The sequence below is a fragment of the Lepisma saccharinum genome, chromosome 9, assembly GCF_977018435.1.
Source record: "Lepisma saccharinum chromosome 9, izLepSacc3.1, whole genome shotgun sequence".
NCBI lineage: Eukaryota > Metazoa > Arthropoda > Insecta > Zygentoma > Lepismatidae > Lepisma > Lepisma saccharinum.
In genome coordinates, this window is record NC_139237.1 from 88,005,047 (window position 1) to 88,030,235 (window position 25,189).

General features: G+C 38.0%; 1 protein-coding gene across 1 annotated transcript in view; it reads right to left on the bottom strand.

Annotated features, from left to right (window-relative positions):
* sand (potassium two pore domain channel sandman) overlaps positions 1-25,189 on the bottom strand; it is a 480,585-nt gene that overhangs the window by 203,658 nt on the left and 251,738 nt on the right. Inside the window, exon 2 of the mRNA XM_083128554.1 lies at positions 23,103-23,154. The gene's annotated coding sequence lies outside the window, so the exon portion shown is untranslated. The remainder of the gene's footprint in view (positions 1-23,102; positions 23,155-25,189) is intronic.

The window sequence follows — 25,189 nt, forward strand, 5'->3', positions numbered from 1 at the left end:
AGCAGGAAAAGTATACGAAACCCTTTCGAAAATTCTGGCCACGCCGAGTCCGCCTCGCTTGCGCCGAGTCATTTGCGCCGAGGCTTCTTATCGGTTCATTTCCGCCGCGACATATGTCAAGACCTTCCTTGGTGGGTTTTCCCACAATCCGGAGTGTCATTACCGCTGCGCGCACGTGTGGTTATGACGTTGCCCAGCTGCAGCTGTGTTTATCTGATTTTATGTAGTGTATAATAATTAAGTGTAATAGACTGTCACATTTATGTTGCTTCCAAAGTGTACATTTACGTAGTACTTGTAGAATGCTTGCAATATTTTAAAAATACTGTATTTACAATGATTTTTTTAACGATTTTATGTAGTGTATAATAATTAAGTGTAATAGACTCGCACATTTATGTTGCTTCCAAAGTGTACATTTTAACAATACAGTATTTACAATGTTTTTTTTAACGATAAATGATTAATAGTTAATAGGCTGATGCTAATTTATGTATTTTGTGTTGTGAAATAAAATTGATACAAGTAATCCTGTGTAATGTCTTTTGAAATGAGTAAAGAAAAGTCATATTTGACTCTCTGGATAGGTATAACATTTCAGTGTAAACACAGCTGTGCATCGTCATAAACACACGTTTGATGTTATGTTTTAAGTCCACTTTATGCACTATGGACCATGCGGCCATAAACACACGTGTGTGCGGCGATGATGACACTCTGGATTGTGGGAAAACCAGCCAAGGATGGTCTTGACATATGTCACGGCGGAAATGAACCGATTAGAAGCCTCGGCGCAAAGAACACGACACAGGCCACGCCATTGCACCCAGATACCCACAATGGATATGAGACGTTGCGGATACGAAGGGCGAACTCAACAATGTGCATTGTGAGGGAAATGCGTTTCAAGTTGACAGGCACAGTGCGTACTCCACAAAAAACTTAGTAACAGTAGATCGGAAGAATGTTTCATGCGTGATTTCCAAAGTTTTTTGTGGAGTTCACACTTTGCCTGACAACTTGAAACGCATTTCCCTCACAATGCACATTGTTGAGTTCGCCCTTCGTATTCGCAATGCCTCATATACAGCATTAAGGTATTTGTCGTTGAAGTTTCATTCTTGTAGCAATGTACAACAGTTGCTCATTGCAGCTTTGGTGAATATTACTCCAATATGGAAGATAATTTAGATCTATTGCATTGTATTCAGCCACTCGCCATTGCAACTGCTGGCTTTCGGAGCAATGTGTTAAGTAAGTATCTCATTGCAAACTCCCAGAAGGAGCTGAACTTCTCCCCTTCTGTACGAAGGCAAGAACAGGAGGCAAAGCCTCCATTTGAAATTCTAAACAAGCTGAGAGAAGGCTAATGGATCGGGAAACTTGCACTTACCATGCAAAGCAGTTTCAATCCTGGTAATCGAAACGACTTCCCAGCTCTTCCTCCGATACCTATCTTTGTATCGTTACGATGAAAGTACCTATTTGTACAACACTCTTGGACCAAAGCATTAAAGCGATCAATTCGCTTCGTTTCCAATGTAAATGATCGGTATTATCGATCGGGAAACTTCGGAGAAAAAGGTTTGGAACTGTGCGTTTTCTTGAGTTGCTCTGGAGTTTCCTGCAACTTCGGAAACAGTAATAGCTGGCGCAACCGAACTTCGGCAGTCTGGATGTCTCAGTGGTATATTTCGCCTCCGAGGCGAGGATGTTTTTTAGTCTAAATTAAAAAGGTACATAGCGCCGTGCCATGAAAGCACATTTAGGGTATGTGGAGATACGGCCCCACACATTCTCGATCTCGGCCATTTTGGAGGTGATGTGACCAGCACAACGCTCCTGTCGACTTTATCCCCTAGGGTTGCTCCTAGGTACCCATCGATATGAGGCTGGGTGAGCCCCAGAGCCGCTTTATTCGGGGACAAGGCCGGAAAAATTCCGACCTTAGATCGCCCACCGGGATTCGAACCCAGGGCTCCCGTGTGACAGTCAGACGCCCTACCAACAAGACCAACACGGATTATTTGTTCTTTAGTCTATTTTATTGTTTTGGTTATATGATGTATTTACTAATTCTGATTTGGTTTAGTTTGCTTCGCTCATCTGCCACTTTTGCCTATGTCGAGGATGAGTGAAGTTGATGAAGAGACACCCAGGCAGGGATTCGAACCGCTAACCGCTCCGCCACGGAGGCCGGGCTCAAATATTTAGTGATTAGTAGGGCTAGGATTTTGATGCAAATGCATCTTTTTTTTCGTAAGGCAGAAATATTGCATAAGTAAATATGAATGTGTTTTACACGAAAGTGAATATTGGGATGCCTTTGTTAGGGCATTTTTTGCATTTTTTGACCCTTTCTGGAGTAAAGGTCATTTTTTAAACATTTTAAACCGTTTAAGTCATTTTTCGGCCTTCTAAAAGTCATCTTATGCATTTTTCTACATTTTGGCGAAAGAAGGGGCATTGTACATGCAAATGTAATCCTTTGAAGGAGAGAGATTCCGGACTCTCGTCTCATTGACTTCAGCGCTGTTCTGAACGCCTGTGTTTGAAGAAACAAAGAAATTCTGTGCAGTATTGTTGATACAAGCTGTTGTGTAACAATTCAGCTCAAACAATGAAATTTCTCCCTCTATCAGTAAATACATTGTCGCCGAACGTATTATTGTTCAAAAACAATTGGTACAAAGTTTTGTGCTCTGTATCGGACATTTTGTCAGGGAAAGAATTTGCACTCCATGGAATTGAAAGTGACTTAACAGCAATTGATATTGTTCATTGCAAGTCGAGTTCATTGGAAGTCGAGAGAAGTTTTTCCATGTCCGACAACCAACAATCATTCATTTTTGAAAATTTGCATATGATTTTCATTGTGTACTGCAACTCAGTACTCAAAGTGTAAAAGATGACAAAAAGTGGCCTTTCTTACTTGTACAGTGGGATCGATGAGTAGTACCGTGCAAATTGTCCATCACCATGTTCGTGCACTTTATTTGAAGCAATGAGAGCTTCAAGAATTAAAAGACAACTGAAAACAAGCTGTTGACAACTTCTGCACCCGCATACATAGAAATCCATCGCTTAAAAACACATAGGATGTAAGAGAAAAATTAATTAAAATAGTCGTGGACAATTTGCAGGGTAATACTCATGGATCCCACTGTACTACCATACGCAATGAACATGTGATAGATACTGTAACGTTAATTTGCAATTTGAATTTCTCTTGGTAGTTTATAAATTTGTTCTACAAATCTTTCAGAATTTTTAGGTCATTTTTCTAAGTTTATAGGGGATTTTCTTGCATGTATTAGGTCATTCATGCATTATTTAAAGGTCATTTTTTGGCAATTTTAAGGGCATCAAAATCCTAGGCCTAGTGTTGAGTCATTCTGATCCACGCGATTAATATAAAAATAGAGAAGTCCCCAACGCTTGAACTCCATCAAACAATCACATTAACAAGCACCATGGGCGTCGCCACATATTTTTGCAGGGGTAGTCGGGCAAATGAAAAAAGTTGATTAGTAGATAAATAATAAGTATTATTACCACGGTTATAAATGTTATTATACAATAATAAATATTACAAACTAACAAAAATAAATTATATTTGAAATATTAGTAATAATAATAATAATAATAATTATTATTATTATATAAATGGGGAGACTCGATCCACTGCATCTTATGCAGTTAGTATCTGAAATGCATTTTGATATTATCGTTTGCACGTCTCGTTCAAGAAAAGGCTTTAAATGTTACGAGGGGGTTGGGGGTATTTTTATAAAGTGTGTTGTGTGACCTCTCACCTACAACTGTAATTATTAGAACTTTGAAAACTGTGAAACCAATTGAGGGGTCTAGTGAGAGAGGGAGCTATGCCACTTTGACAAGAAATGGAAATAAATTGAGTTTTCTAAAGCATCGCGTTGAGTCATAATTTGTATAACAAAGGGTAATTTTTTTTCTCAACATATTCTTAGGTAAATTATTCAAAAGGAAAAATATAAATTTCAATATAAATACCATTTATTATGAACATGTATGGTATATTGTTGTAGTATACCCATGTGGAAAAATCAATCTAGCACATCAAATACTTCGAACAAGGCTTAAATACTTTTGCCTCAGTGTAAATCATGTTCACAGGGTTACATATGATCTACGTAAAGACAACTTAATATGTCTTCTGGAGGATCTTCACTGTCCATTGTTGCTGTGGATTTTAGTTTTTGGTAAACACCATGAAAAACTGGAGGAATATAAGGCATTATTGCCATGACATCTTTTAACTTCAGGGCTGATATTAAATCTAGCACCGGTTACTGCAACACAACCTCTGCCACTCCTATTCCAGACACCATCAGTAAGTGGCATAGCTCCTTCTCTCACTCAAAATGCTGATGAGGACGTATTCAAGAACTCAGAAAATCTGCCGCAGGACAAGCGGGAGCTATGCCACATGGTTGTAGTTCACAGATGGTAGGAGAAGACTGAAAATGGCAAAAAAATAAAATTTTCAAGATTTGTGGCATAGCTCCCTCTCTCACTAGACCCCTCAATTGTTCTTTGGATGAAATGGTAGAATATAACCAACCTTGTTCCTGTATTTTTCATGTTTTCGATCCAATGCATTTTTAGTTTGATTACTCTGTTCGAATTCTAAGTAAATGAACTTTATTTCTGTTCTTAACAATAAGAGTAACAAGCTTTCGACTTTCTTGTATCTTTAAATTAACAATGTCAATTTTCAGGGGGGGGCACCGACCCGTTCGACCCCCCCCCCCTCTCCCGACGCCCATGTTCGAGTAGGTATCAGATTACAGAACCCTTACGCCCAATAATACATACATATTATCCTAATCCCATTCAATAATTGTATCCGTGCACACAAATGTAACGAGCTAGTAAAGCGTACTACAACGTCAAGGGTTTCGGGTTCAAATCTCTGTCTTGGCATGGGTGTTCTTTGTGAATGTCCTTTCATCATTTTCATCTCATCCTCACCTTCGCGATTGGCCACAAGTGACAGAAAAGCGCAGTGAAATAAACGAAATGAATTGAGGCGTTGAAGGGAAGAGAATGGGCCAATTCACGTGCGGCTTGATCCATTCCCTCGCTCCTAAGGCTGCACACTGAGACTCCCCACATTCAGATCTTGGTCAATACACGGCTGTGGAGCCAAGCCACGGCGCTACTGTGAGCGAAAATATCAACAGAACATGAAAATATGTTGGGAGGCCCATGCATTCGACCATACAACTCAATTCGCATAGGTCTGTGTCTTGGCCCCTTCTCTCGCCTAAATTAATCAGCAAAAAAAAAAGGGGGGGCAAGCACTTTCTGCCCCCACCAAATTCGCGTAGAAGGACACATTCTATGTATATTTACACATATAAAGTAGTGCTTATGCCGATCTTATGCCTTATACATAAAATTATTACATCTGGCAAGCCGTCGTGTCTGGCAGACACCAGTATTCACAGCCACCATACAAGAAACAATTTCAAATTTAACCTTCCAATCTGCAACACACAGGCATATCAGTCGTCGTTTTCATATTTTGCTGCAAAAATGTGGAGTGCCCTACCTAAGACTATGTCGAGCATATCTAAAATAGAATCTTTCCGAAATGAAGTAAAGAATTTTCTTTTGGCAGAGCAGAGATTGTGATCAAATACTATGATGTAACTTGTATGTTCATGTTATGTATTTTGTCTACATATTTTTTTAATTATATTAATTTTATTTTGTTTTTATGTTGTTGTCTTTTCACAATTTTTGTATCATTTTATTCATACATTTATTACAATTACTTTATCAATAGATTTTGTAACTAAATCATATCGTATATTGTACACTGTATTAATACTGTAATAACATAAGAAATGTAAATTTAAATTTAATCGATGAAACGGGTTAGGTGGCAGAACAGCCCCAGGCTGAACCTCGCCCACGCAAATAAAGAATTTGAATCTTGCAACCCCCCCCCCCCAAAAAAAAATTATCTTAATAAAGGCGCCTCTGAACGAAGCAAAAGTTTGAAATGTGCTTACGAGAGAGAGATAAATTTGGTCACATTTAAAAGACAAGCAGTGCTGCTCTGTGCCTATGTTCAATGTGTTCACAATGAAATAGATTAAAACATCACAGAAAGCTAGACATAATTATCTAGTGCTTTCAAACAAGACCTTTGGATTTCGATCTTTTTAGTAATCAGATGTGGCAACACTGCTTCTCAACAAAGTAAACGTTCTTAATACTCTCCCCGACAGCTCAATGTACCCCTTTCCATCCGCTGCACTGTGATATACTCACTTTAAGGTGGATGGGAAGATCGTGGATGCTGGGGGGAGGACACGTAACATCAGAAAAATGACGCCAGGTAGTCGATCGGATAATGCTTGTCATTATGCAGGGGGGAATTGCATGTCAATAGAGCGAGGTGAGGGATGAGTATTGAAATCTGGAGGCTTCGATACATCTCCGTAGCATCCTTTGTGAAGCGAGCGTTAAAGGAATGAAGATAAATAGAATCCAAAGGTAACAGCAGTGGATGCCGTTATCAGAGCCATCTATCGCCTTTACTTCCTCGTCAAGGTTGCCAGGGGTCGAGATTAGATGTGTGAAAAGTTACCAGAAAACTTTGGTAAATTGTTATAGATGGATGGCTAAATTAATTCAAATGTTTTGGGTGCATCTGCTCATTCAGCCATTTTGCACCCTTCAATGTATAAGGGAAAGTGTTTAAAAAGGGGTGTAAAAAGTCCCTTGGAGAAAGTTTAAAAAGTGCAAGGTTGTAAATGGGCCTGCATAAGACAAACACAACACTTTACAGAATATACTAAAAAGTTCTTCACAGACAATTTAAGAGACCAGTTCTTCTCAAAAAGCTTGAAAGATTGGTTAACACCTTGTTGTCATCTCCAAGCAGGGATGATAAACAGTTGGGAAGATTTACGTCTGCCTCAGGAAAGCAAAATAGGCACATTCAATAATATGCCGAACACTTAAAATGCCATTACAGACACGACACATTGAAGAGTAAAGTACTTGCTGCAAGTGGTCATGTGTGAGACGGCTGTGTCCAATACGCAGCCGAGTTAGAACAACTTCTTCTTGAGTGGAGGGACGGTATGACGTACGCCGGGCACCAATGGTAGGCTCCACGTCATAGGCAGATACGATAATCGTTGCGGTTGAAAATGGAATTGGAAAAACTATGTGCCTCCACCGGGTATCGAACCCTCGACCCCTTGATTACAAGGCGACGACGCTACCACTCCGCCATCGGAAAGGTCCCTCTCCGATCCGGTCTATGGCATGCCCCTCAAATTCAGATAGACTAAATTCCGTCCTAAATTTCTTCCTGGCCATTGTTCGACACCGAATTCCGTCCACAAAACACTTGCAAAAGTCCATCCTCCTCAAATGTTAAATATCCAAACTCCTCAAGAGAGACATAGACTGGCTGACCATCTATTTCTACATAAAATAGTGAATGGCAACATCAGAAGTGGCCGCCTTCTTCAGGAAATTCACTTTCGTGTGCCTGCCCGCTCAACAAGAAGCACTCAACTTTTTGCTTCTCAGAAGACGAGATTGTGCCTCATCCAGCGCTCTCTGTTCCATACACTGCCCAGTGGATATAATAATCTAGGAAGCCAAATAGACATTTTTGAAAATCTGGACAGTTTTAGAAGAAAGTTAACTAAAAGTACGTAAGTCTCTTAACCACATGTAATTTTTCTGTTATTATTTTTGTTGTATTATGTTATTATTTTTGTCCTTACGTTCTATAAAATCGTTCCAATGTAAAATGGCTAACGCTGTATTTGGAATCTTCTATTAAATAAATAAACAAATAAATAAAACGAACCCGGGAAACCCTAATTATAAAGCAGGAACTATGTAAATGGACTCCCAGTTTGTAACTACAAAACTAATACCAAAAAGTGATATGTCCAGGGTGGACAAACTAGGACGATAAAATTCAAGTAAAATTTCCGGTTTCCAAGGCGAACTTTCCATACCTCCAATGATACAAACAGATGTTTTCTCTATTTTAACCTTACGTATTAACGCCTCTCACCTCCCACCAACAGACACACAAATACATTAGCAACGTAAAGGGTTTGTATGATTCCAATGTATTGAAATATTCCAATTTAATTCAATTAAACGGTATATACATTTAAAATATTTAATTTGAGTTGCGGAGATTTCAGACTACAAAACAAATCATAAATGTTACGGGATATACTAATCTACAAAAATTGTTAATTGTTATTAACACACAGATTTTGATTTTGCCCCGCTACGGAGGCAACATACTGCATTTGTACTTTTATGACCTTGTCGGTTTCATTTCCGACTTTCAGAGTCTTATTATGTCCAAATTTCATTTCTCAGAAATTTCAAAACACGAGATCTGTGAACAATTCAACCCAGAAGCCGCTGACCGACGGATACAAAAACAGACAAAATTCTCTCGTCTAGCTTTCACATAAAATATGATGCTCTGGCAACCCTTACAGCAACTTTCTAGCTTTTCACATGCCCCGATGCTGTTCAATCCGAAATACATCTCTGAGGCAGAGTCAAATTTCCCGTGAAATTTAGTGATCGGTTGAAAGTGTCTGGCACCGGATAATTTGGAGAAGAAAATCCGCTGTCGCCCATGTAACGGGCGGAAGATGTTATTCACGTAGCATCAATGAGCTTCATGTGTGTCTGCCTCCTTTGAAACTACGGCACAATGTTTAAATTTATCTAAAATATTGGTACGTGCAAGCAGACCATAACCACCTTCTTCTTCAATTCACCTTTCCTAAAAAGGATGTTGGTTGGTGAAAAAAAGATCAATTTGTTAGACTAATCTAATCCCCACTTGCACCCACATCGGCCCCCACAATGCCTGTACACGCCGCTGCACATCATATGTTCTACACTAATGTAGACATTTGGTGATCAGGGCTCGAAAACAGTTCCCTCGCGTAATCACTAAGTTACAGAGTATTCTTGGTTCTTTACGTACACAGTTTTCGTTCGTGTATTAATATCTACCTTGGAGCTGTCATGACACTGAGATTTAAGCTGTTCCAGTATTTCTAGTTGGAAAAGTCAATTTTACGTGGGAAAAAGCAACGACAGAGAATGCGTGAAGCGACGAAGAAAATGTGAGGGCAACATAGGAAATGTGTGGAGAAACGAAAAAATGTGTGGAGAAACAAAGAAAATGTGTGAAGAAACTAAGAAAATGTGTAGAGAAACAAAGAGAATGTATAGAGAAACAAAAAACGAGTCAAGAAACAAAGAAAATGTGTGGAGAAACTATGAAAATGTGTGTAGAGACTATGAAAATGTGTGGAGAAAAAAAAATGTGGGGAGAAACAAAGAAAATGTGTGGAGAAACTAAGAAAATGTGTGAATAAACAAAGAAAATGTGTGAAGAAACAAAGAAAATGTGTGAAGAAACTAAGAAAATGTGTGGAGAAACAAAGAAAATGTGTGACGAAACTAAGAAAATGTGTGAAAAACTAAGAAAATGTGTGGAGAAACAAAGACAAAGTGTGAAGAAACTAAGAAAATGTGTGAAGAAACAAAGAAAATGTGTGAAGAAACAAAGAAAATGTGTGAAAAACTAAGAAAATGTGTGGAGAAACTAACAAAATGTGTGGAGAAACTAAGAAAATAAAAATAAAATGTGTGGAGAATAAAGATACAAAAGAAAATGAAGAGAAACAAAGACATAAATGGAGGAAAAAAGAGAGAATATGTATGAAAAATTAAAGACAGAAAATGTGTTGAGAAACGAAGACAGAAAGTGGTAGCCGAAACAAAAAAGTGTGGAAAACAAATACAGAAAATGAGTGAAGAACGGACAGAAAATAGATGGGAAAACAAGAAACAGAAAATGGGGGAGAAAGAGAAAAAATGTGTCGAAAACAAAGACTGTGAATGCTTAAGAAAACATAATATTTTGGATTATTAAGGACGGAATATGTGTGTGGAAAGCAAGGAGACAAAATATATGGAAAAGTAAAGGAAACATGTGGGCATAAAAAGACGATAAAGTGTGCAAAACAACGATAGAAAATGAATGGAGAAATTGTGTGGAAAGTCAAAGAAAATTAGTGGCAAAACAAAGAGACATTTGTGGAAAGGCAAATGTATTGCTCCATTGCTTAATGGCCATGGTTCCAATTGCACCACTAGGGTTCCCTAAATACACTCAACAGCGGGGTTGCCTAAATTCAAGTGTGTTGGAGGTGAAAGTTCGAAGGACAGAATCAATAATCCTTTCGGTGGAGTCCCCCGTTCGATTTACCAAAGATCTGCCGATGAAAGGAAAACTTACGGAATCTCGGCACCTCAGAGCTTGGAGGGTGATTACCAGGGGTTAATCATTCAGAAGGTGTGTAATCGAGTTCAGAATATAAAGGAGGCGGTGATGCTAATTTGCCTACGGTTGGACACCTTCGAAAGGGATAATCTTTCATTGCTCACCCGGTCATCTCTTTGCACAGGGAAACGCAAGACTGCTTGTCAAGAGGGAACATTCCTATAAGATCTTTAGGCATAATTTACAAGGAAAGCACAATACTCATTAATATTCTTTCCTTATTGTTGCTCATTTAAGTTGCTTTTCTACCTCATTGTGTGACTCGCGACGGTGAAGGCTAATGGAAAAAATTAACTCAAGAAATGATTGTCTAAAACCGCTAATTTTCCTTGTCATCCGTTTTCAAAAACTGACGATCATTACATCGTAGCAACAGCCCTTGAGAGCCAAGATCTTCCTACCGTGCCTCATCAGAGATGGGCGATCAACCAGTTACAGGGTGACGTGTGGCCAGCACGACGAACCCTTGGTCGTTGTAGGTTTTCCGTGGCAGCTACCCAATTTTCTCACGGCAATGAGTGGCCACCGGTCCCATACACAGGTCGAAATCTCAGGACAAATGTTGTTAGTTTGCCCCCAGGAGACTCGAACCAGAGCGCGTCCTGTACTTTTAGTCCAAAGCCTGATGGCTTAAATCGCAAGGTTACCGCCCGGGACCACAGATAACCTAATTATTGTAATTATGAGGGTCCAGTTTGTAAATATATATATATAATTCTCTGTATATTATATATATATATATATATATATATATATATATATATATATATATCGGCCCGCCGTCAGCGCTTGTCTTTACCGGTAAACGGGGTCCGCGACAGTCGCACGTTACAGTCTGTTGTTTTTTTTCGCTCTCCTGCCTTCGTTCTCTTTCCCTTTCTGTTGACGTTGCAGACTGACGCCAGTATAATCCTCCCTCAGAAGTTGTGTTGTGTCGTGTCCGTGTGTTGAAGATTGTGGCTTAATATGGCACCACAAAAGTTTACATTGCAACAAAGGATTTATCTTGTCGAGTGTTACTTCGGAAAGAGGAATTGTGGAGAAGTGCGACGACGTTTTGCAACGAAATTTCCTGGTGTTCCCGTTCCACATAGGACCACTATATTAAACCTCTTAAAAAAAGTTTAGAGTAACAGGGTCAGTTCTGAATAAAAGTAGAAAGAAAAACCCACGTGTACTTACTGAGGAAAAACTCGATGGGATAGGACAAAGGTTAAAACAGTCTCCTCGGAAATCTATCCGCCGCCTCTCACAAGAAACTGGTGTTTCAAAAACCCTCTAGGTCCCCCGATTTGTCAGCCTGCGATATTTATTTATGGGGAAATCTTAAAAATAAATTATAACACCATTAAGCCTTGTTTCCATGATTATGAAAAACTAAATATGCTGACCAAGGCAGTAATTTATTTTATTAAAAACATAAACTAAAACGTAACGTTTCAACCTTCTAGCAAGGTCTTCATCAGACTCTGTATCAAGTACAAAAGTAACAAGATACACAAAAAGGGCATTATATCAGGTGGTTATAATTAAAGTGACGGTGTTCAGAGTGGTACAGCACGGGCTGTAATGAGAGTAGCAGTCTGAAACTTCGTAGATATGCTAATGAAGCAATGCGCTCGCGAATTATGAAAAAAAAAAAAAAAATAGTTCCAATTCTCGCCACCAGGGTAAAAAATGGCGCTGTAAGCAGTCAAAACTTGGTATAGTTACAGGAAAAACACTATAAATCGCAGAAAACAATACTCTTTGTAATAAAATATCGCTACAATTTCACTATTCGAATTACATGAACATTACTAAAGGAAAAAGCAACAAGCGTCACCAACAACAACCAGGGAGCTCACACAATGGTTAGGCAATTTCACCGACTTTGACGTCAGAGTTATGGAAATTTCCACGTTTTGACTGCTTACAGCGCCGTTTTTTACCCTGGTGGCGAGAATTGGAACTATTTTTTGGCATAATTCGCGAGCGCATTGCTTCATTAGCATATCTACGAAGTTTCAGACTGCTACTCTCATTACAGCCCGTGCTGTACCACTCTGAACACCGTCACTTTAATTATAACCACCTGGTATATACACAAACATTACTCCCTCCAGACTATTAGAAAGTTGTTAGGAACTAGAGTGGGATGAGGCTAAGCAGATAGGAAGGGAGAAGAGAATGCTAGTGAGAAAATAGTAGGAAGCTAAGGAAATAGAGAAGAAAGGTGAAGAAGACATAATGAACTGGAATGGGGGACTGAAGTTAAACAAAGAATGGAAGAAAGTGTTAGAAAGAGTGGAAAGGACAAGAGAGAAAGAGGAGAGGAGAAGGGAGAAAAATGAAGGAAAAAGAGCGTGAGATATTCTATATGAATATCTCTTCACATTCTATATGAAAGTAATTATGTTTATCCTTTTAAGTGAAAGTACAGTTGGAAAGTGAAAGCCACCTGCTAGAAAGTTCCTAACAACTTTCTAATAGTCTAGAGGGAGTAATGTTTGTGTATATATAATGCCCTTTTTGTGTATCTTGTTACTTTTGTATTTGATACAGAGTCTGATGAAGACCTTGCTAGAAGGTTGAAACGTTACGTTTTAGTTTATGTTTTTAATAAAATAAATTACTGCCTTGGTCAGCATATTTAGTTTTTCTTAAAAATAAAGTATACAAAGACAATCCGCACACCATCCGTGACTTAAAAGAGAGTATTGTATGAGAAATCGGGAGAATTACAGTAGACGAACTTGCACGTGTAAATGCCAATTTCCTTCGGAGATGCCAGGAATGTGTTGCAGCAGAGGGACATCATTTTCAACACCTTCTGTAGTCAAGGTTAGTACACAATATGAAAACTGTAATTTTAATGGCCGACTCTAGCGACTGTCGCTGACCCCGTCAGACAAGCGCTGACACCGGGCCGCTTGCCGCCGAGTCTCGTAGCGAATGTCAGGGAATGCTCTATATATATAGTGCACACAATTGTCATTTAAATTCATTATTTATATTTATGCATAATAAAATACACAAATTTATGTAACAATTGCGTCCCGTTTGGATGGTTGATTTAGTTTGTTGAACGTAATTTCCGTCACTTTTGGCCTATCACGAAGTTGGGAATGAATAGTGATCAAGTGAAGTGGATGAAGCGACAATCAAACAAACACACACACACAATATATATATTGTCACTCCCTTCTACATTTTCGTTAAATTAAAATAGGTTAGTAAGAGTCGCAAGGTTCCAAAAAAAGGTTAATATTGAGTGGCTTTTATGAAGCTTGTTTATAAACTCATTTGTCATATGTACATAAATTTCTGACGTAAACGTGGATTCTCCAATCATTAAATTATTGGTTTAATGAACTAACCTTTATGTGATGAAATAATAGATAAAGATTGTTTGACAGATGTAACTACATAACTTTATGATGTAAACGTGGATTGGCCAATCATAATATTATTGGTGTTAATGTATTAATCTTTAGGTGATGGACTAATGGCGGTATATTTGAAATTGTAATTTGTCAATGTGGAAAGATTTGTTAATCTAAAAGAATGTGTCAATTCAGTTTGTATATTTCATGAAACTTAACTATGTACATTCAGATTATTTACATGTAATAATACATAATATTATGTCATAAATTACTAAAGACAGGGTGTAAGGTGTGATCCTTCCACGTACGACACTCAATTGTCAACCTCACTTACACGTAGTTCACCCTGGACTGCATTTTGCAGACTAACGAGACTCTGGCGTCTGTGTTTTGTCCTTATGTGTGCTAAGTGCCCCTTTACAGCCTCAGCTTTTAACCGAAGTCAGAATGTTTTAATATTTTAGTTAACGACATTAGAGTTAATTTAGGTAAGGTAAAGAGCTGGACTCATATAACGTGACGGGTTGAAAAATAGCCTTTAAGTACTGACGCACCCAAATTTGAAATTCAAATTCAAATACTAAAGACAGGGGCTCGAGGCTGAAAGCATGAGTATAAATACCCCGGTAAATTGATTTTTTCTCGTATATATATATACATATATATATATATATATACACGATAATATTATTTAGTTAAAATTTTAAATATGAAAAAAATTAAAGAGAAATTGCATTTTACCTTTTGAAAACTGGAGGTTAAGATACCACAGCAACCGCACCTACTATTATCGCCTACAATCTATTCTTCTGCTGGTATGAACGACACAGCACATTGCCCTCACCAAAGTTCAAGTTTTTCATTTCTGTAACCTGCCACGTGGTCGTAAGGAGATATCGTTTCGGCTATGCGTTATGCCCTTCTCGACCCCTTTCAGGGACCCTTAGCCCTTTTGGTTCGGCGTGTTTCCCTTTGCAGGGCCGGCTCTCCTTTCCCTTCCGTCCGTTTTCCACTTCCTCTGTTCCGCAGCTTCCGACCCTTCTAAGAAAGTTGCACGGCCCATTTCACCCAGATCTTTTCCCCACCCAGACAGCAAGTCACTCGACGAAGGCCTTTCACAAATCCAACAAGTCCATTTCGACTCCAGGAGAGTTTCTCTTTCGAGTGGCTGTGAATGCTTCCTGGGTGCGAGGATCGATTATAAGTGCTCCGTGAATAAGGTTCTTTGATCCTTTGCGTCATAAGGAGACCGCCACGACGTCTGCCGGCAGATAGCGGAATTAGCCATGTAGCGAATGCAATCCAGTGCTTGGGATGAGAACAAGAAGGACCAACGCATCTTCCAAAGCGTATCTCTTTCTTCTTCCGTCCCGTGGCGAAGATACAAGCACTGCTTGCATATTAGAATATTAATGCACTTAATAGTGCAGTCAAAATAAGAAAAATAATGTAACTAATTCATAACAAGTTAGATAATATATAGGTAGAGCACGAATGAAAGGCATTCGAGATGAGCCCCTGCCCAGTGTTTGCAATTGAAACAACTAATGTATCTTTCCATACGTGTACTGTAGACGCTCTAAAGTATGTATTTAAGCAGTGCCATTGATTTGTACCTAATACCGTTTCATAGAAAGCGTTATTCCTCTCGGTTGAATCGCTATCGGCCTTTAAAAATGTGAAGTGATACATTTATTACATTTTACTCGGCCGCCATTACAAGTGCAATCGTGACTTAGAGCGCGCTTCTGATTGGTTACGCACGCTACGGAATTATGATCGACTCTGTCCTTGAGAAATGCCATAAGCGGGCCCAACTTCTTAATAGCAGTAATAACAACATATCATAAGTCCCCAGGTATCACCCTGTCGCTAAGTCCGCCATATTGAAAAATAGTAGACATGTGAAAGTTTTCATGAAATTACAATGCTTATTGACAATGACTAGAGGCACATATTTTTGGTAAATAAAAAGGCAAAATTTCGGTACAAAAACTGGGTCAATTTCGGGTTCAAAAGCGGTAAATAAAATAAAATATCGGTGTTATAGCGGTGAAAAAATGGATGAAAAGTGGTATATAAAAAGACATATTGGTTTTAAAATTGTGAAAATAATCCTAAATTTGATTTTAAAACTACACTTATTCCACAGAATTAACATTTCACTTCTAATAACATATTTATGTAGTTATCAGAGTATTAAGTTTATTTCTGTGTAAAGGAGTCCATTTTTGCTTCTCCTATATTAACAGCAGAATTAATCAATTTTCCGGGAATTGCATAACTCTCAGGATAATTCAGACCTCGGAAGGTGTTGCGTCGGTGAATAAACCCTGAATTTCGTGTTTAAGAGTTAATTTCGCTTTTTGCAGTTCATTTCGCATTATTTCGTGACAAAATATGGTCACAAAATGCACCTCACACCTTTCAAAAACATGAAAAATTAACACTACAATGTGTTTTTTCAAATTTCGTTTTTTCGTCAAAAACGAAATATGCATGCCCCTAACAATGACTTGGATTTTGACTACACCTTTCCCACAACACTCGTAACACCAACAACAATCAATGTCTTGCTGATCATTACTCAGTAAGACCGCCATATTGGAAAATGGCGTATAATTTCAATATTTCACATGATAATGGAGGTGATTCGTAACAAAACGAATTTGGTAAATATATTTAAGTTATGAAAACGTAATAAAACAACCAATCGACTTAAACCGCCATATTGGAGCGATATAATCGATATATAAATAATAAATATAATTTCTCACCTGACCTTGCTCTAGAGGTATTTTACATGTCATTAGTTCATAAGTTATTTAGTAACAAAAAACTAGTCTAAGAATCGTAATAATTGTATAAATGATTACAAACAAACTGATACAAAAAAAATAAAAGTAATATAAATGCACATTAGGAAGACAGAACAGGATATGGAATACCATTTAATATGTTGTCTTACAAGAGGAGGCTACAATTTCATTTAGTATTAAGACTGTAGTTTTTGCACTGTCCCCTTTACAGTATTTCTGTGTAGGCAGTACCATGATTGTGCGCGTCCGCACATATTTTCGGTCTCCTAAGGCGCGCTATTGTTTTTACACGTCTCGTTCTCTTCTCAAACTAAACCAGATTGGTTATTATCTTAATGTACGCTAGTACTGTAGGCAACACCCCAGAAAAGATCGTATCTCAATCAAAGAGTATCGTCTTAGCCTTATGTAGTGCCCATCGTACTAGATTTCGCAAAAATTTACGCCTGGAAACTTCCTCATCAGATCTGTGACAAGCACCACCCCGCTCTTCTTACGGCCGCTATGCAGAGGAACAACGCACCCAAAGCATCACATGGCGAAGGGTGATTGATTGATTTGCTTCATTTTACTCGCTTTTTGTGCCACTTTTGGCTAATTTGAGAAGATGGGTATGAGTCATGATATCCTGAAATTGATGAATGGACACTCGCAAACATCCATGCCCAGGCCGGGATTCGAACCCGGGACCCCTGGCGTCGAAGCGCGAAGGGTGATGTAGAGCCATAACGCAGCTATGAAAAAACTGAGCATTGTCGAGCTTTTATTTCATTCATTGATTAAAGTAGGTTATTTTAAGTCGCTTTTCTTCCAATTTTGCCTAATCGCGACGATGGCTACGTTAGATGAAATATATGAAACAAGCAAAAGAACATCAACGACCGACAGCGAATTATCTCTCCCGACGTCACAAATATTAAACACACTCAGCCACCCAGGCGGCAGACACACTGTAGATGAAGCTTTCTTCCAACGTCAGTCTTTTTGGTTGCCAATAGCAACGGCTTTCAGGAATTTAAAGGAACATACAGGGTGATTCAAAAGTACCTTGACATTTTAATCAAAAAGCATTTTCTTGACAAAATTGGCATTACTGCTGAAAAGTACTCTAGAGTAGAAGACGAACTCAGTACATTTGAATGTGGCGGCCCTGTAAGTCTAGTCATAGCGCCCACCTCTGTTGCTGCAAATATTCGCTGTGTCAGTTGCTCTGTGGTGTTGATCTTTATTGGCACATCCTATACTTAATGAAACCCCAGACAAAAAAGTCTAGTTGAGTCAGGTCTGGAGAGCGAGCCGCCCAAAGACTTGGTGAGCCACGGCCTATCGGGGAAGGTGTCAGCCAGTAATCCCGAACGATTCAAGCGAAATGAGGTGGTGCACCATCTTGCTGAAAAACAACAATGTCCTTCATCCCATCCTGAAAACCATTGATTAGCGATATAAGGAAAATGTTAATTGTGCCTGAAAATTTTGAGGTGTCCTGTTAAAATACTGTCCGAATTTGACCATTTAATCAACATTTCCATCTTCCTCTTGTTTATTTTAGCTGGATCTCGAGTGACGTAGACACCGAGCAACTCACTGGTTTGTGAATCCAGATTAGTGTTGGGTCTGTTATGGTTGGGTCTCCAGAGAAAACACGCAAAAACCACGTTCGATAACTGAAGGCGCATGATTGCATTTGTTCACTCAACATGGTTGGTTTCATTGAAAATACAAAGGCCAGTTTTGCAGTTTTTTTCGACCACGAAAGAACCAAAACTTCTCTTCGAACAGGAAGCTGAAGGCATGTTTGTCCGTCGTTTGACTTAAACTCGCTCTTCAGTTCTGTGTGTTTCCAGCCCTATTCCAGTGTTGGTAAGCTCGAAGCATGATACTTTTATTTTCCATATTTTTAAGCACATATTTTAGTTACTTTTACCTACAATTTCCATACTTTCAAACATTTTCCGGCACGAATTTCATGTCCATGTCATTATTACATTTTTTTCTTCTTGTGTTAAATACCAAACGTGTTCCATTAGTTTTGTTCTCGGACAATAGACAATGTATCTGTTATTTCAACATTCTTGTTAACAATAGGGAATGCAACCTGAAGCTTTCGTTGTGAAATCCATGCGATATTGAGCGTAGTTTCAGTCATTAGAATCCTGTCCTAATGGACAACAGGAGGACGTTTTAGGACTTAAAAGAAAGTTTGGTAATCCATTGTTATGATAACAAAACACATTTTGTATTTGAATATAGCATTACAATTAATGTCATGTAAGTCTAACGCATTTGATCTTGCTAGGTGAGCCGCTTGCTTAATGAAAATTGCCATTTCACTAGTGTAAGTTCATTGATTAAAATAACTAAATATATATTTTGCATATGTAACACTTTTTTGGGTACATATAAATTCGTTTCGTATCAGTAGGGAGGGGAATTTAGGTACTATGGACGTGAATAGTTACACAATACTATGGAGCGGTCTACGAGACCTCTGCGTTATTTTCTATGTTTTAGGACACTTACGTCACAGAAATAAAATTTTATTTATTTTAGGGGTTAAGTCATGTTAAGTGAAGTTAGTTTATTATGGTATATGTAAAATTTAAAAAAATAATAATAGTATAAACAATACAAACAATTTAATAACAACGAGATCGTAAATGATAAGAAAATACTAAAACTTAATCATACTCAATTCCATTACCTTTGAAATGCCATTGCTATTGCCTTTTATTTTCTCATAATATTACAAATCGAGAGTAACATATATATATATATTCTCCTTCTTGTCAGTACAATATACGTATACGAGTATACGAGGTATAAAAAACTTACGTAAATACTATGGCACGTCTGACAGACCGCTCACCGGAAACAAAACTGAATAAGTATTCAGAAATCAAAGACGACAATGCAAGACTTTGAAGTGGTGTAGATCGCGTCTCAACGGAAAGGTACATGGAAGAGTTCACTTTTCATTCGAAGGGGTAAGGTAGAAAAATTGAAACAAAATAACACAGCGGTCTGACAGACCGTCCATAGTACCTAAGGGTTAAGTCAAAACGTATTTTTTTCCCTTGCTTCATAAGTCGACCTGCCACATGGCTGCAATGTAATCTGCCAAGTCTTATTTCACATAAAATGCATAATGTTTCCTTTAGCACATAAAACACATACTTCTAGAGGATTAACATAAACTGTAGAAAATAAGGTTTGCGAATTCTTTGTGAAAATGCACATTTTTGAAGTTAACTCTTATAATAGACGAAATAATTCACGATACTTCAAGATATATTGAAAGAAGGGCGTTTACAAAGCGATTTGGTGTTCCTGTCTCGAAATCTAATCTTTTTGTGTAGCATGATAGAAACTTTCACACAATTGCTTTGAAAAACGGTGAAGGATGTTAGTACAGTCGAAAGGAGACTGAATTTTCTTTCAGAGACATATTGCAGATGCTTAAAGACAAATTTCGAAGTATTTTCGAAAAAATAACGGTGTAGCCTACCAAAAATTGTCTAAAGTTGCTCACGTTATGGGGAGAGAGCATGTAGGTGAAATTAATGGTCAAAATATGCATGACACCCCGCTCTTAAAATATGCGTGTCTGACTACGTGTGACTGACGTGGAAAGATAGGTTTCTCAAGTAATTTTTGAGCGGCGTTCATTTTCAATGTACATTTCTGTAATGCGCTTTGTGTTGTTCGTTGTAATCAACAGAATCCAATAAGCGAATAACGTTCTGCTTTCACTGGTATATGTTTGACAGAATTTTTAATGAAAATATTATTTTCCTTTTAAGCACATTTTTCCACTGCTTTTAGAACAAAGAAAATATTTGCCAGTTTCTTGCACCTAAAAATCCGCTACCTAGATATCAGTACTATTACTTCTGTCAGCGCCAGTACCCCCAACCCCCCGCCAAATATCAGTGCCCACGCCACTGTTACGTTCACTCGCCACCAGTGATGTGCGTCTACGCGTAAACAACCATAGTCTACATTCAACACGTAGACTATTTTATACACGTAGATTACGTAATCTATGTAAACAACATGGCGAAAGGTGATAATTTAGCAAAGGGTGCCATGGAATTAAAAGAAAATTATACTGCGTATCAGTTGCTGATGTGTGAAAAGAACTTTTCATACTGTTTCTTCAAAATTCGAACAATTTCTAACCTAGGAAGAAACCTAATATAAGAAATATTCTAGTGTTTTATGGGAAAAGACTACTCTTGCCTCACGACTGCCATCTGTTGTTGTTTTTTGCATACTATTTATCTTCTTCCATAGTTGATAATAGAAGAGAAGAGGAATTGTGTTGTAAATAGTATTATTTTCATTTCGTTACTAATATACTTGAAAATGTCACTTTCCCTTCATGAAACCCTTGAAAATTAATTTCAATGCACTTTAGATTGTCTACGTAGTCTATGTAAACTACAACCCAATGTAATCTACGCGTAGATTACGTGTAGACAACGCATGTAGACGTAAACTTATAGTCTACGGCACATCACTGCACGCTACACGCGACATAGCAGCACTCTGGTGGGAATTTTACGAACATGCAACAGAAAGAGAATATCTTTCGTTCGATATGTATGTTTACCACCTTTTTTCATCTCCATTTTTCCCTTTGGGGTATAATAAGTGTCATGTTAGCTCTCCACCTCGATTTTTCTTTCACCATTCCGCCCTCCCCGTCCCCTTTGAAAACGCACGAAGCGCAAATAGAGTTGTCGACTCGAATTTCAGTTGCTAAAACCAATTGACAGCACGTCGGAGATGGATGCCACAAAAAAAGTAGAAAGGGGGAACGAAACGGAAGATCCGGAAGGGGAGAAAAAAGAAATGACGTCACTTCCCGTGTCAGGTTCGTCGCTGCCGTTGAATGGCGCTGGCGTCGGGCGACGATCGAATGAAATGTAATGGGCACACAACACACCGAACTAAACAAAAACCGATCGGCGTTTGTCATGCGATAGTCGAACAATTGTCGACTCTCGCCTGCAGCCGAGCCAGGGGCTAATTACACGATTCTGTCGGGAACTATTTGTCGTCGAACGCTCCATCTTGCGGAGAAGTTGGGAAACAATATGCCAAAGGGAAAGAACCCTCTAATGTTCTCATCTGAATGAGATCACCCATTCTAAATCAAGGAGATGACGAGATACGATCACAAAGATTTGGTCGACAAGAATACGTGAGAATGAAACTGCTTCTGCAACGCAAATGCGAGAATGAAAGTTTCTGAAACATGAAAGTGGAAACGAAACTATTTCCAAAATACGATTACGGAAATGAAACTCAAAATATGAAACTCTTTTTGAAGTGCAAAGCGGGAATAAAACTCTATCCGAAATACAAAGTGAGTATGAAACTGTTTTTTTGATAATCCAAGTTATGTCATGCTAGTACTTCCCTATTAGCAAGATATATCTCTCTTCTAATTCTTCAGATCACGGTGATTAAGTTTTCATGAACCTATTCCATATTCCATCTGTTTATTAATTAAGCAATGAAAGGGAAACTAGAACTATTATTCTAAATCGTCTACTTCTTGCCTTTTTCCAATTTTGCAGCGAGTTAATTTCGAAGTGCCATCTCTCGGCATACTTTGCAACCTTCCTTGAACAGCTCCCGTCAAATGATTATCTCCCTATTCCAATTGTGAGGTCGGAATTCAGTTGTTGTAAGTTGACCCGGGATCAACGCGCAAGGCGAGACTCAGTGGCCCTCAGCGGGGAAAGTTAATTCATCGTCTGCAAAACTAATAAAGGGATTAACGTCTCCAACAGAGGATTACAGGGTTTCCTAGCGAAAATTTAATTGGACCTCGGCAAACTCGCCAATGGTCAGGGAGAACTTCTGGATGGAGCTCTACGTCACTTAGGAGCAGAATTAACTTCCATTTTACTATTATTTCTGGTTCTTCTATTCTTATTCTTTGGTTGAATCCCCTCTACTGAATTCTCGAAAGTTAATAAATATTTCGTACATTCATTATTCCACTTTCAACATGTAAATTGCCTTCCAGGACGTTAAGAGTAATTCTTCGTATTAACTTCCCTCAAATTGCCATTGCTGTTGATAATATCATTGTTCATCACAGATTTTAAGAAGAATTTCAAGGGCGCACCCAGAGAGGAATTTACGAGCATTCACACTCTATGGAAACCACACAATGTATACTATGTAATTTGATGTATATACCCTACACAGGGATATAAGGGTGACATTGCCAAGTAGACAATAGTCAACCTCACTTCCACTGATATGTTGCAATACAGGGAAGTTTAAAAAGCATATTGGTGGCATGCGTGAAGAGGAACATGTACATTAATTTGACTAAAACTGTCAAAATATTGGAAGCTAAATAAGAATATAATAGATGCCTGGTTTCAAAGATGCATGTGCATGTGTCGAAAACACATAATCAAGCTATTGAAACAGAAGAGTTTGTCATAAATTGTCAATTTTAGAAATGAAACTGTAATTTACCTTTAGTACGAGCCGTATTGCTTCTATGGCCACAGAACTATCTGAAGAATGTCTGAAAAGAAATAAAAAGAATATGATTCAGTAAATTACAAATAAATAACAAGATTGACATGACTTTTATTTCCATAATGTAAATTGAACTTGTTCAGGATTTTTAGTTCAGTATAAGCTTCCGTTGATATATCAAACGGACGCACCTGTATAAATTCGGCTTCAACATCACCGTAAGATGGCAAGGGAACATCGTTAATATTGATATTGAATTCGTTTAAGAAGAAATGCATATTATTGACGTTTCGAAAAATAAATTATGCAAATTCGAAAAGTAGAGTCAATTCTTTACCTTTTTAAGGATAGTAAATGCATCATATTTAGATATAGGTAAATGTAAAGCTTCTCTTGATTTTAGAAAGCCAACCACACAGCGACTAGTTGGCTCATAAGGATCCGATCAGAACCTACCTGAATTTCATCTAATCCTCGCTCTCCTTATCGTCCCGATTAGCCAAAATTGGAAGAAAAGCTACATAAAAACTTGTCGGTTCCCACATCAATTGATTACCATTATTTAGGTTTATTTTCTGTTCTCCGGCGGTAGAGAAACCCTGGTTCGATTCCCGTGGGTTAGGAACTGTTACGACGATATCCCAGCATGAACGATATATCGAGATTTCACTGTATTATGTTCGTTAGTAACTGCAAATAGTTATTAATGCAATTACATTACATCTGTTGCGCCTGTGTTATTGGTCTAGAATTGTACTATTGAGATTTATATTATGGTGTACAGTTGGATCCATGAGTATTACCGTGAAATTTGTCCATGACTATTTTCATTATTTTTCTCTTACAACCTATGTGTTTTTAAGTGTTGGATTTTTATGTATGCTGGTGCAGAAGTTGTCAACAGCTTGTTTTGAGTTTTCTTTTAATTCTTCAAGCTCTTATTGGGCCAAATAAAGTGCACGAACATGGTGATGGACAATTTGCACAGTAGACACTGCAATTTCTCTCATGAGGACAAAATATATGGACGAACACTATCACCACCGTGTACAGGCAGAGAGTATCACGTCGCTTTCACGCAGCATACAAGCACGTTTCGCCGTGTTTTAGTTTAAACTGTGAAATAACAAAGAGGAATTAAGCGCCTCTCATGCTGGACAATTTTCCATCTGTCAATGTACATCGCGACACTATTTTGTTTTCCTTCTTTCCGTGTGTGCTACACGAGCTCGTTTCAATTGATGAATCGAAAAAAAAAGTCAGAAAAAAGAACTCTACATCGCGACGTGAACAAATAGGATCAGCAAACATTAAGTTAAAATCCAATGAGGAAAAAATATCCACAATGGAAACTTTGCTTATGTTTAATTTCGTAATTTTGTTTTGTTCCGCACCAATAACCAGTATTCCAAATGAAGAGGAAGTGCATTAAGCACTTTGGGTTTTTACACTTGTTTTTCTAAATTATGTTTTCCATAACTATCCCCCTAAAATCACCTAAAATTGTTTAACAATGGGAGGAAACTGTTAAATTGCAGACATAATTAGAAACAAGACGTTGGAGCTGCTATTTCAGTTCATGAAATCAATCACAAACGTGTAAATCGATATTTCGTTGGTTGACCAATCATATTAGTTTTCACTAAATAACAAAATCAAACCAGTCAGGTGCAATTTTTCAATTCACTCATATAGCAGAGTGTATATGATTACGCAGGAAAATGACTACATGAATGAAATAACAAAAAGTAACTTATGCATAAAAAGCTACTACTGCTCCGCAAATAAATTATAAAAGATGACATATAAGATGTATACCTAGGTATATGCAGTGAGTGTTGCACATACATGACACAAGTAATCAGTGGCGTCTCGTGGCCTCAAATTTGTCTGGGGCTTATTTTTTAAAGCATTTAAAATATAATGACAATTCACATGAATTACAAAAAATAGGTATTTCTTTCTTCTAGACTACAAAACTGGACTTACTTTTTTGAAAGAATTTAAAATGTAATGACAAATTACATGAATTACAAAAAAACGGGTATTTATCTTCTTCTAAACTACAAAACTGGACTTAT